The 13,549-nt window shown below is 45.6% G+C and overlaps 1 protein-coding gene across 3 annotated transcripts in view; it reads right to left on the bottom strand.

Annotated features, from left to right (window-relative positions):
* Positions 1 to 13,549, bottom strand: part of VPS53 (VPS53 subunit of GARP complex) — a 136,107-nt gene that overhangs the window by 98,456 nt on the left and 24,102 nt on the right. The gene's annotated exons all lie outside the window — the stretch shown is intronic.

The raw sequence follows: 13,549 nt of genomic DNA on the forward strand, positions 1-13,549 counted from the left end.
AAGAACTAACCAGACCCAACCCTGCTTAGCTTCCAAGATCCGACAAGATCAGGTACGTTCAGGGTAGTATGGCCGTAGATGACTGGTCCATTCTCAAATGCTTACAACAGCCAGGGCTGGGTCAGGCTGAAGACAGGAGCCAGAAACTACATCTGCGTCTCCCACATGTGTGGCAAGAGCCCAAGCAGTAGGGACATCATCCACTGCCTCCCCAAGGACATTAGCTCAGAGGTAGGTTGGAAGTCAAGCTGCTGGGACTCAACTCAGCATTCAATTACAGGATGCTGCTTTCATAGGCAGTGACTTAACCTGCAGTATCACAGTGCAAGCCCCTATAAAGTTTTAATTTAAAAACTAAACCATTCCCCCTGTCTCACTGATTATTACACATCACTGATGGCAAGAAACAGGACATGCACAACGGTGAATGCGCAGAGGTAGGTTCAGAGTCTGTAGGAGATGGGGTGGGCGCCAGGTTAGGGGCAGGGCAGCTCTGGATTTGAAAATTTCAAAAGACAGTGTCTTAAAAGAAATGAGGACTATGCCTGGGGGCTTCAGAATCACAGAAAAACATTTTTTTCTCTTTAAAAAAATTTTTTTTAATTGGAAAGCAGATTTACAGAGAAGAAGAGGCAGAGAGAAAGATGCTCCAACTGCTGATTCACTTAGCAAGTGGCCGCAATGACCGAAGCTGAACCAATCAGAAGCCAGGAGCTTCCTCTGGTCTCCCATGTGGGTCAGGGTCCCAAGGCCTTCAGTCATCCTGTATTGTTTTCCCAGGCCACAAGCAGGGAGCCAGGATGTGAACCAGCACCCATATGGGATCCTGGCATAGTCAAGGCAAGCCACTAGGCTATCATGCCAGGCTCCCCACAGCAAAGCATTTTTGTTTGGTTGTTTGTTTAAAGATTTATTTATTTTTATTGAAAAGGCAGATAAACAGAGAGGAAGAGAGACAGAGAGGAAGATCTTCTGTCTGATGATTCACTCCCCAAGAGGCCACAACAGCTGGAGCTGAGCCAATCCGAAGCCAGGAGCCAGGAACTTCCTCCAAGTCTCCCACACGGGTGCAGGGTACCAAGGCTTTGGGCTGTCCTGGACTGCTTTCCCAGGCCACAGGCAGGGAGCTGGATGGGAAGTGGGGCTGCCGGGATATGAACCGGCTCCCATATGGGATCCTGGTGCATTCAAGGCGAGGACTTCAACCACTATGCTATTGTGCGAGGCAAATCTTACAGACACTTTAGAGTATTCCACTTACAACCAATAAAGTGTAGTCAGAGAAGAACACTTTGAAGACAATGCTTAGCTAAATCTTTCCACTGAAATCAGAAGTCCTTGAGCTCGAGGCTATACAGTGAAAGTATCAACTACCCACAGTATCTTATCTTCCCAGAGCAGCAGAAGCCTTGGGAGAAGAGCTGAGAGTGCTAACATCACGTCCAGATGGAACACATGTTCTCATGCACTGGTGACTGAAGGCTTGCCACAGCTGACTGCCGCTCTCGGCTCCTGGGGCAGCCAGAGCGCCTCCCAACCCCCACGTCAGCACTTTACTAACTCCTGCACCATCTACCAGCAGGGACCGACTCAACAACTTCCCATGTCCCATGCCTTGTTCAGAGTACAGGGAAGCCAATGGGAGATGAAATAGCCATGGCCATTCTCCCTGTCTTTGCGGAGCCTACTCTGATAAGTGGAAGCAGGACATACTGGAAAAAGCAACAAGTGGAAAAATGAAAGAAAAGAAAATGACTGTGTTAAGTACAGAAAAGAATTAAGCAGAGTGATAGGAATGTGGTGGTAAACTGTGGCCAGAGGAAGTCTCTTTAAAAAAAAAAATGTTGGATGAACTGAAACCACAGGCATGGAGAAGACACAGACACCAAAAAAATCTCAGTGTTCTGGAGACCAAAAAGAGAGGCAGTAGATCATAGTGTCACACTCAGGGTAGAAAGTAGTCTGGAATAATGTGGAAGGAGGCAGGAGCCCGGGCATGGAGGGCCTCAAAGGCATGGTAAGAAGCAAGAGGATTCTGGGCTAAGTGCCACAAGAAACTACAAGAGTTTTAAACCAGGAACTGGCATACGGTTTGTATGTACAAAAGCCCATGCTGGGTGCTCTGCGGTAAAAGGCTTGTACAGAGGAAAGAGTGAAAACAACAGAGAAAGACCTGGTGGGAAGCTGCTGCTGTTGTCCGGCTACAAACAAGGCAGGTAGATCTTGTGCCTGGGAAACAAGGGTTTACGTGAGGATAAAACCTTCAGGAGTCACTGATGAACTACATCTGGGTAATAAAGGCAAGAGAAGGTTCTGAATCACTCCTAGGTTTTGGCTTGAAAGGTCGGTGAATGGTGAATAGTGAATGGTTCCATTTACTAAGCCAGGGAAGACAGGAAAAGGGGACATGTTCAAGAGACTGTGATGGTGGTGGTGAACTAGAAATCAACAACCCATCTTCAGGACTTGGGGTTATGACGGCAAATGGGCACTGGTTTGAGATACTGCATTCCAAACCCACTAGAACTTTCTAAAAACTTTGAAAGAAAGCACTTGAGGCTTCTGCAGGCAACTGACCACTAGAAAGGACCAACATTGGCGTGGCTGGCATGGAGTTCTGGAATACTGCAGGTGGTGTTGTGTTATGTGTTGATGGAATGACAATGGCTGTCTTCTACTCACATACACAAAGGCACAGAGGATTTGGCTAAGAGCTGGCATAAGGGGCCAGCTTGTCGCCTGAGATCCAAAGTTTGAAGAAGTAGGCACAATCCCTTTTCAGAGAGAGGGTCCCTAGCCCCCTTTCTCGCTTACCCCTCCTCTGGCATGCTTCCAGGGCTGTCTGTGCTGAGAGTACCGTGCTGCTCCTCCGGCAAACAAGGAAGCCTTGCACACTCTCACATTTCACAGTCTTCAAGAAAGATAAACTGTCTGCCAGACTTTTCTCAGGCAGGAATACTTTGCTTATTATAACCATGTACTAAAGTTGGAGAAATCCAATGTAATTTCTTTTCCAGAGTCAAAAAGCGTTCCCCAAAGTACCCACTCTATCAAGCACATCCATTTCAGCACATGCACACACCCGCACACATGTGCACACACACACACACACACACACACACGTGATCATAAACCTCTCATAACAACACAGGGGGAAGAGAGCTTTTCACTTGGTAGCATCACAAGATCTACAATGGGAAGCAATTTTATTTTTTAAAAAAATATTAAAGCATTCTTACTACATGGATAATCAGAAAACGCACTGAAAGAAACATCTTGGCACTGTCCCTAGACTCTAAAATAAAATGTGGCTGCTTTTCCATTCCAAGCTATATGTGGATTAAAAACAGAACAAACAGACCCAAAATGTCTGCTTTCAATCTGCCCTGAGTTTCTGTGTCTACCCAGAGTTCCGGAATTGAGAACTGGAGCGTGGCCACAGCCTGCAAGTGAGGGTGGTATTAAGAGGCAGTTACTGGAATGGCCCTCCACAGCACCTCAAATTCTGTAACCAGGAGATGCAAAGCAACCCACTGAGCTAGCCTAGAAAACCAATTACAGTAGCTGTGTATTTCTGTGCAATCACCAACTGTAACCATTCCCCTTAATTTTCCTTGCCTCCTGAAGTAGACTCTGAACAGGCTCACAAAGCAACCCAGGTCACGCACACGGAAGATAAGCAGCATGGGACCTGGCGCAGACTCCACTGCGTTCTTCTTTCCCTTTTTTCTTTTCTTTTTCTTTTTTATCCCCCTTGCAAAACTGTCACTTGCCCCCTTTGTAGCTAGAGAGGCTCTGATCCAACAAAGATGTTTTGAGAAGTAAACATCTCCAGTGGTTCTTAAAAATGCATCTCATTTCGCTGTTTGCTCCTAAGCTTACGTTGCCTTTATCCTTTGAGTCCGCAGGCAGTGTGTCAGAGATTTTAAACAGAGATCTCATTTCTTGTCCCTGCAGGAAGGAGGAAGGGCTGTTCGTTTTCAGAACAACTGCTATAGTTTTAGACTATTCCTTGAAAAAAAATTAAGGTTACAGCTTTCCCTACTATTTGGTTACCATTTTTCTTTTCCAACATTACATCTGTGTTATGCTTCCCTTTTCTGCTGTATGGAAAGGTAGCACATTCTCTAGTTAAAAGCAAGGAATTTTGAACCAGCAGACTGAGATTCAAAGCTTGGCCTTTCCACTAACGGATGTGACCTCCCCACCAAACTGCTTAATCTTGGGGAACAAACAAAATCCAGTCACTTTCCTTGGAGACTTAAAAACATGTTTATTTTATATGGAGACTGATACAGTGGTATAGAAAGCTAATCCTCTCCTGTGGACCTGTCATATGAGTGCTAGTTAGAATCCCACCTGCTCTGCTCCATTTCCCACCAGCTCCCTGCTTGTGGCCTGGGAAAACCATGGAAGATGGCCCAAATCCTTGGGACCCTGAGCCCACTATGTTTGAGATCCAGAAGAAGCCCCTGGCTCCGGGTTTCGGGTCTGCTCAGCTCTGGCAACTGCTCTGGCTATGTGGAGAGTGAACCAGTGGATGGTAGATCTCTCTCTCTCTCTTCTTTTCTTCCTATAAAATCTGCCTTTAAATAAACACAAACAAATCTTTCTAAAAATCAAATAAGATGTTTTTATTTGAATGTCAGAGTTATACAGAGAGAGAGAGAGAGAGAATTTTCCACCTGCTAGTTCATTCCCCAAATAGTTGGGGCTGGGTCAGGCCAAAGCACTTGGCCCAGCATCCACTGTCTTCCCAGGTACTTCAGCAGAGAACTGGACTGAAAATGAAACAGCTGGGTTTTGAAACAGTGTCCATCTGGATGCCAACACCTGCTATGCCACAGAACCAGCTGCCCTCAGAGCTTTTTGTTAGGAATACAGCAAATAGTACTGAACATCTTTGGAACTGTAGACTTCCTCTTACAAATACTCCTTGCACCAGGTACTTATGGAGTCTGCTGTACAAGGGTTACACTAGACCTGAGCTAGGCCAGACCAGTTTCCTTTTTTTTTTTTTTCAAAAGATTTATTTTATTTTTATTGGAAAATCAGTTATAAAGAGAGGAAGAGATACAGAGAGGAAGATCTTCCATCAGCTGGTTCACTCACCAGGCGACCACAACGGTTAGAGCTGAACCAATCCAAAGTCAGGCCTAGAGACCAGTTTTCTTGTGACATTTCCCAAACCAGAATTTCTGGTGGTAGCAGCAGTGAGCTTCCCCAGTCATGGCAGGAAGCTGGTCTCCAGGCAAAGGTGCTGAAACCAGAGCACAGAGACCTGGAGAGACAGTGGTTGAGCACTGTTCCAGCCCACAGCTGCAGTCGTTTGCCAAACCCACCTGAGACTCACTCTCCCTACTGCCAGACGACTCAACCTCTCCTCCAAAACTGGACATTTCTGTTTAAGAGTGTTTCAATTGGAATTTTTGTGTTCTGAAACTAAGAGACTCCTCAGTATATGAAACACTGAACTCATCAAAGGAGCTGCCTGAGCCTGGCGTGGATGCCTAGTGGTTAAATCTTTATCTTGTAACCACTGGGATCCCATATAGGTGCCAGCTTGTGTCCCGGGGGCTCCTCTTCCCATCCAGCTCCCTGCTTGTGGCCTGGGATGGCAACAGAGGACAACCCAAAGCCTTGGGACCCTGCACCCACGTGGGAGACCTGGAAGAAGCTCCTGGCTTCAGACTGGCTCAGCTCTAACCGTTGTGGCCACTTGGGGGGGTGAATCAGCAGCTGGAGGATCTTCCTCTCTAACTCTCCTTCTATCTGTAAATCTGACTTTCCAATAAAAATAAATAAATCTTAAAAAAAAAAAGGAATTCCCTAAATAGCAACCAGGATCCTTAGCGCAATCTCCCAGATGGAGAGTGCTTTCTCGAATGAAACTTTCCCTCTAATAGTCAAAGTCTGCCGGTCCTAGAGCTCTCTGAGGATGCTGATGAAGTTCAACATACACAGGCATACTCAGAAGAATGGCTTTCACATGGGAGAATCAAAATCGTCTACAGAAAAAGCCTAAAATTCTGGTTCAACCCTTCATAAAAAGAGAATGTCTACTCTATATCCCATGCTAGTTACTGAAAGAAAAAGGTCACTAAACAGGGGCCATGTCTTTGAAGAACTTATATGAAATATAAATGACTGTAAGATGAGAATGATCACAAGGGGTTGGAATAAAGACTTGCTCAGCATCATCTGGTAAGTAAAGAGACTCCTCTAGACAGCAAAAGCAGGGATGAGGGCTGCCCCACCATAGGAGCCCTAAGCAGACGCCGCTGAAGGTGAACACCCAGGGCTAAGTAGTTTCCGTTTATGGAAAGTCCCTTCTTTTGAAACTACTGGCCAATGTGGCAACACAGAGAGCTGTTGCTATGGAAACAGGGCCTCTCCAGCTGAAGCAAAGGCGCTTAAACAAGTCTCAGCTACAGCAACAGGGCATCTGATTCTCCAAGCTGATGCCAAACAATAGCAGAGGCTGCAAGACTCTCACAGCCCCACGCCCCTCTGTGTCCTCCGACACCGCAGGTACCTTCTGGCTCTGGCAACCCTGGGCAGCAGCCAGACGGGCACTCAGCAGACAAGGATCGTTACTGTTAACACTAATTCCTTCAGAAACTCTGAGGATAAGGGGGCTTTATTTAAACTACGCATTTCTTTCCAAATGTGCAAACCTAAAGAATGTAAAAAGCAAAGGGAGTCATTCTCACCTTATTTATTAAGATGTACTGTTCCACGTAAGTTACTTTTATTTATGATTCACGCAATCCAGATGCATTGGCAATGCAAACCCAAGAGCTCATTTTTATTGTTTTTTAGGAGACAAGCCAGGAGTTAAAATCACAAGAAGCACTGGGATGCAAATTCAGCACTGCCCAAACAAGACTAAACATTTACATTTTAAAGTTCTGCTTATATCTGTTATCACCCCAAACTCGGACTGTGCCAGCGCTGACACAGCCAAGGGTGGGGAATGCATTCACGCACAGCTTCCTTTGATGAAGTGGAACCCTTGAGGAGGCGCACACTGAAAGCAACAACTCCGAATGGCAAAAGCAAAGGAAATACTGAAGGAAACGGCTCGGCGTCTTCTGCCGAAATAAAGGTACAGAAATTCAATCCTTGAGGAAATGGAGCACATTTCCAGGAATGATTTGTCCAAGCTTAAACAAAGGACTACTTTCCACAAATAGCGAAGACTTCCCATTGCCAAGTTAGAGGTTACTTACTCCATCCTCATTCCCTGCATCTGACTGTGACTTCTAATTTTAGCCTCTTAACAGGATTCATCTACCGCAGTGGTCTTCGATCAGGAGAGAATGTCTGTCTGTGGTAACTTGGGGTGTCCCAGCAGGGGTTTCTGGAGATACCTTCCAGCACCCAATGTCTGTTGGGCTGGGGAAAACTGGAGGTGCTATCTGGATGCTTTCCTCTGTCTCTCTTAGTCTCCTGGATCTCAGGGGCTTCTGCATGTTTGGTACTACAGGTATGTGCTCCACTTTTCATTATTTTTTTATTTTTATTTATTTTTATTACAAAGTCAGATATACAGAGAGGAGGAGAGAGAGAGAGGAAGATCTTTCGTCTGATGATTCACTCCCCAAGTGATCGTAACAGCCAGTGCTGTGCCAATCCAAAGCCAGGAGCCAGGAACTTCCTCCAGGTCTTCCACATGAGTGCAGAGTCCCAAGGCTTTGGGCCATCCTTGACTGCCTTCCCAGGCCACAGGCAGGGAGCTAGACGGGAAGTGGAGCTGTTAGGATTAGAACCAGCACCCATATGGGATCCCAGGCATTCAAGGCAAGGACTTTAACCACTAGGCCACAGCGGCGGGCCCTCCCCTTTTCATTCTTGAGTTATTTTCTTGATCTAGTTTCCTCAGTATGCTGAGGGAGAGCCAGCTGATTATGCGGCCACTAGCACTGCCTGGGTTCCCCTGTAAATCAGTTAACTTTTCAAGTCCTGTAATGACAGAGGTAACTTCCAAATCTGTGTTAAAATGTCAGTGGGGCTCTGAGAGATGTATTAGATATAGCTGCCACCTGCCACACAGCTACTCCATATGGACACTGGGTTCAAGTCCCAGCTGCTCAACTTCTGATTCAGTTCCCTGCTAAGGAACCAGGGAAGCAGCAGAGGATGGAGCAAGTGCTTGGGATCCAGCCACCCATGTGTGAGACTGGAAGAAGCTCCTGGCTCCTAGCTTCAGAATGGCCCAGCTCTCTCCCTCTTTCCCTCCCTTTTTTCCTTTCTGCCTAATAGATTTTCAAATAAATCAGTAAGTCTTCAGAATGTTCATTTACTGCTTAAAAAGATAATTTGGGGGGCGGAGGAGGCAATGTTGTGGCACAGCCAGTTAAGTTGCTACTTGCAATGCCAATATCCATTTGAGTGCTGGCTCATGTCCAGACCACTTCCAATTCAGCTCCCAGCTAATGTGCCTGGGAAAGCAGCAGGCAGTGGCCCAAGTAACTGGGCTCTGACCACCCACACGGGATACCCAGATGGAGTTTCACGCTTCTAGCTTTAGTTTGACCAGGCCCTAGTCAATGTGGCCTTTTGGGGAGGGTATAATCACACAGGAGATCTGTCTGTCTCTGTCTTGTACTCTTTCTGTAATTCTGCCTTAGAAGTAAACAAAATAAAAGAGAAGGTAAGAGAGTGAATAAGAGAACTTTACAGGGACAAGGAAGTAGCCTACTGGACATCATAAAATATGGATCTGTGTGATTAATTTACTGAGAGTGATTCTAGGCACATCAAAAACCAGTTAAGAGTCTACCTCTTCAGGCCCAACACAATAGCTCAGTAGGCTAATCTTCAAACCGTCCGCCTCCTCGCTCCCCCCGCAGGCACTCGTATCCCATGTGATATACCAGCTCCCATGTATCAGTTCATCTCCCAGCTGCTCTACTTCCACCTTGTTCCCTGCTTGTGGCCTGGGAAAGCAGTAAAAGATGGCCCAAAGCCTTGGGAACCTGCACCCACATGGGAGACCCAGAAGTAGCTTGGGCCTCCTGGCTTCACACTGGCTCAATTTCAGCTGTTGAGGGCATTTGGGGAGTGAAGCAGTGGAAGGAGAATCTCTGTCTCTCCTCTCTGTAAATCTGCATCTCCAATAAAAATAAGCAAATCTTAAAAAAAAAAGCGATTGGATGTAATGGCTCAGTGGCTAAATCCTCACCTTGCATATGCAGGGATCCCATGTGGGCACCAGTTAATGTCTTAATGGCTCCACTTCCCATCCAGCTCCCCGTTTGTGGCTTGGGAAAGCAGTAGAGGACGGCCCAAAGCCTTGGGACCCTGAGCCCACCCATGTGGGAGACCCATGAGAAAATCTTGGCTTCTTGTTTCAGATTGGCTCCGTTCCAGCCACTGTGGCCACTTGGGGAGTGAACCAGTGGAAGAACTTTCTGTATCTCCTTCTCTCTGTAAATTTTCCTCCAATAAAACTAATATGTCTTAACAAAAAAAAAAGAAAAAAGTCTACCTCTTGAGCTGTAAAAAGGAAAAGGAAAGACCAACATCTACATGAGATAACTTACTTATTTGTGAGATGGAAATAAAGTAATGTATGTAACAACACTTTATAAAATGCAAGAACATTTATATTGTAATAAAATGTTAGCAATATAGATAAAAATAAATGACTTAAAATGCATGTTTCACAAAAGCAAGTCAAAATATGCCTGCTTACACCGAATCAGTCAAGAAAAACATATTATAGGGCCTCACATGGTAGCTAGTGACTAAAGTCCTCACCTTGCACACACTGGGATCCCATATGGGTGCCAGTTCTAATCCCAGCGTCCTCACCTCCCACCCAGCTCCCTGCTTGTGGCCTGGGACCCTGTACTCACATGGTAGATTCGGAAGAAGCTCCTGGCACTTGGCTTTGAATTGGCTCAACTCCAGCCATTGTGGCCACTAGGGGAGTGAACCATTGGATAGAAGATCTTCCTCTCTGCCTTTCCTTCTCTCCGTATATCTGACTTTCCAATAGAAAAAAAAAACAACACAAAACAAAACAAAACAAAAAAACAGTACATTCTTGATTCTAGTGATCTGGGAAACTACAGGAACGACACGTGATACACAAATCTTCCCACAACATGTTAATTTAATCATCAGAAAACTACAAAGGTCATCAGAACCTCCAAGTAGTCAGTGAAAATAATAAAGTGAAGGTTCATGACTTAACAAAAGCAGATCTTGGCCTAGTGTGATACTGGTGTTACTGGAAAAATAGCAGGAGCTATGGATGGTTAATCTTCCACCTCCAAGCATCATATCCCATGTGGGTACCACTGTGTATCCTGGCTGTTCCACTTCCCCCTCCAGCTCCCTGCTTGTGGTCTGGGAAAGCAGCAGGGGGTGGCCCTTGGGACCCTGCACTTGTGTGAGAGACCTGGAGGAAATGCTACTGGCTCCCGGCTTCGGGTTGGCTCAGCTCTAGCCAATGAGGTCGTTTGGAGAGTGAACCAGTAGCTGGATGATCTTTCTCTATGTCTCTCCTTTTCTCTGTAAATCTGCCTTTTCAACAAAAATAAATAAATCTTAAAAAAAAAAAAAAAGGAAGAAGCAGAGGGGAACATCAAGCTTTCTATCCTTCCAGTTCCCAGATGATTGGGAGAGAGGAATAGTTCAAGGATGACAAGAAGACAGGGCTGGAGTCAGGTCTAAGACAGTGTAAAGACTCCACAGCTCACCTGCTCTCCTGCTTTGAGAGTTAAATCTACTTGTCAGTAGGTATATCTCCACAACAAACATCTCCCTTCCAACCGAGAGCTGTTTCAACAGTGGTGGTGTTGGGGGCAGTGTTGTGGCATAGTAAGTAAAGCTGTAACTTGTTAATGTTGGCATTCCATACAGACATCAGTTCATGTCCCACTCCCCATCCAGTTCCCTGATCATGGCCTAGGAAAAACACTGGAGTCCAAATATTTGGACTCTACCAACCACATTGGAGACCTGGAAGAATCTCCTAGATCCTGGTCTCAGCTGTTGCAGCCATTTGGAGAACAAACCAGTAGATAGAAGATCTCTCTCTCCTTCTCTCTGATATGTATGTATGCACTAATGGATTTTGCCTAGTTTCTGTATGTCAGATTATCAAGCATAAGAATATAGAAAAACACAGTGTATATTCAAAGAATCCAAGATACAATGTGGAGACAGAAATCAGATATTGTGGCATGTGAGGCAATACCAACACAGAACAAAATGTTTCTTGTGTATTCAAGAGCTTTAATATAGACACCTATAAAACATCAAACCAAAACATACTAAAACAGCACTATCTCTGATTTTACAAAATTCATCTCCTAAGAGTTCAAACTAGAGCTACAGGACATTTTCAGCTACCTAAGATGCCTGAAAATAGGACTTTAAAAATGGTAATGCTGACAGAACCACCACACCACAAACACTTAACCCCACAAATGAAGGAGGCAGGAGGAGAGGCAGGTCATGTTCTGACACAAGGACAAGGCTTTAAATTCCCATCCATTGTTCAGACCTAGCTGAACGACTTCCGGCGTCTGGGACCTGAGACCCAGAAGGCACAACCTCAAATGCAGGATGGAATTTTCCTTACGAAAGTTGAAACTATGGGCAATCCAAAGCAAGATGAATGGGGGAACTGCCAGAACAGGCACCAGGGGGATGAATGCCATTATCCTCTTTGGATGTGGAGATCTTAATTTAAACCAAGACTGTGATGTCCTTTTTAATCAGGGAAACAAGTATATGGCCAAGGTTACACTCGTCTTCCCTTTCTTGTTCCCAGAGAGGGCTGATTTCCTCACATGAACACTGAGCCTCAGTGCTCCTGCCTGGCTGTGTGTTCCTAAACTCTCTTTTCAATAATCCTGTTACAGATGATGGGACTTGTGTCCCTAAGGTCAGGCAGCAAACAGACAACTGGGTTTGCTAACTTTCATTAAAACAAATAAAAAAATAGGATGGGATTACTTTTCCCAAGGGAGAGCACCTCTATTATAAGGCACTGAATACAAAAATTTAAAATGCTAGAGCTAATTTGTGTTAATATACTGTGTCTCTCAGGAAAAAAAAAACGTATTAAAGTTCAGAACAATATGGGGAAAGAAAGTGTCCCAAGAAATTTAACACTGAAATGATTTAAAATTGCCCTATTGACAGCAATTCAGAACTGTTAAACTATTAAAACTGCATGGGGCTCAGCGCAATGGCGCAGTAGTTAAGGTCCTCGCCTTGCATGCCCGGGATCCCATATGGGCGCCGGTTCTAATCCCGGCAGCCCCGCTTCCCATCCAGCTCCCTGCCTGTGGCCTGGGAAAGTAGTAGAGGACGGCCCAAAGCTTTGGGATCCTGCACCCGCGTGGGAGACCCAGAAGAGGCTCCTGGCTTCGGATTGGCCTCTAGCCGTTGCGGCCGCCTGGGAAGTGAAATCATCGGACGGAAGATCTTCCTCTCTGTCTTTCCTCTCTGTATATCCGCCTTTCCGATAAAAATAATAAAATATATCTTTAAAAAAAAATCTGCATGAGCAGGACCCTTGGAGAATGCCCCACGTCAGGGACCTGGGATGGGTGGGAGGCTGGGTGGGGCTTATCCCTTTATCTCTTCCCTTACCCCGATAGAGAAAAAAATATATATGTTAATGTGGAAACAATGGTCTTAGCCACTTTTCTGTAGCCCTTGAACCTTTGTGCCCTAATCAACTACATAAAGATTACCAAAATAAAAGAATTTAAAAAAAAAATGCTCTATCGGGTCTGGCGCAATACTCTAGCAACAAAAGTCCTCGCTTTGCACACACCAGGATCCTATATGGTCACAGGTTCTAATCAAGGCAGCCCCACTTCCCATCCAGCTCCCTGCTTGTGGCCCGGGAAAGCAGCCGAGGACAGCCCAAAGCCTTGGGACCCTGCACAGGCACAGGAGACCCTGAAGAAACTCCTGGCTCCTGGCTTCAGATTGGCTCAGCTTGGGCCATTGTGACCAGTTGGGGAGTGACTCATCGGACGGAAGATCTTCTTCTGTGTCTCTCCTCCTTTCTGTATATCTAACTTGGCAATAATAAAAAAAAAGAAACAAAAAAGAAAAAGAAAAGAAAAGAAAACCAAGGCAGATGATGTCTGGAATTTCCCATTAAAAAAAAAATGCAGGCCCAGCGCTGTGGCCTAGCAGCTAAAGTCCTCGCCTTGAACAGTCCCACTTCCCATCCAGCTCCCTGCTTGTGGCCTGGGAAAGCAGCAGAGACAGCCCAAAGCCTTGGGACCCTGCACCCGTGTGGGAGACCCAGAGGAATTTCCTGGTTCCTGCCTTCAGATTGGCACAGCACTGCCGTTGTGGTACTTGGGGAATGAATCATCAGATGGAAGATCTTTCCTCTCTGTCTTTACTTCTCTAGGTGTATTTGACTTTGTGATAAAAATAAAATAAATCTTTAAAAACAAAAAATTGCGGGCCCAGCACAGTGGCCTAGCAGCTAAAGTCCTAGCCTTAAATGCACCAGGATACCATAAGGGCGCTGATTCTAATTTCAGCAGCCCACGTGTCC

The sequence above is a fragment of the Ochotona curzoniae genome, unplaced genomic scaffold, assembly GCF_017591425.1.
Source record: "Ochotona curzoniae isolate NIBS_2020 unplaced genomic scaffold, NIBS_Ocur_1.0 scaffold_2453, whole genome shotgun sequence".
Taxonomy (NCBI): Eukaryota; Metazoa; Chordata; class Mammalia; order Lagomorpha; family Ochotonidae; genus Ochotona; species Ochotona curzoniae.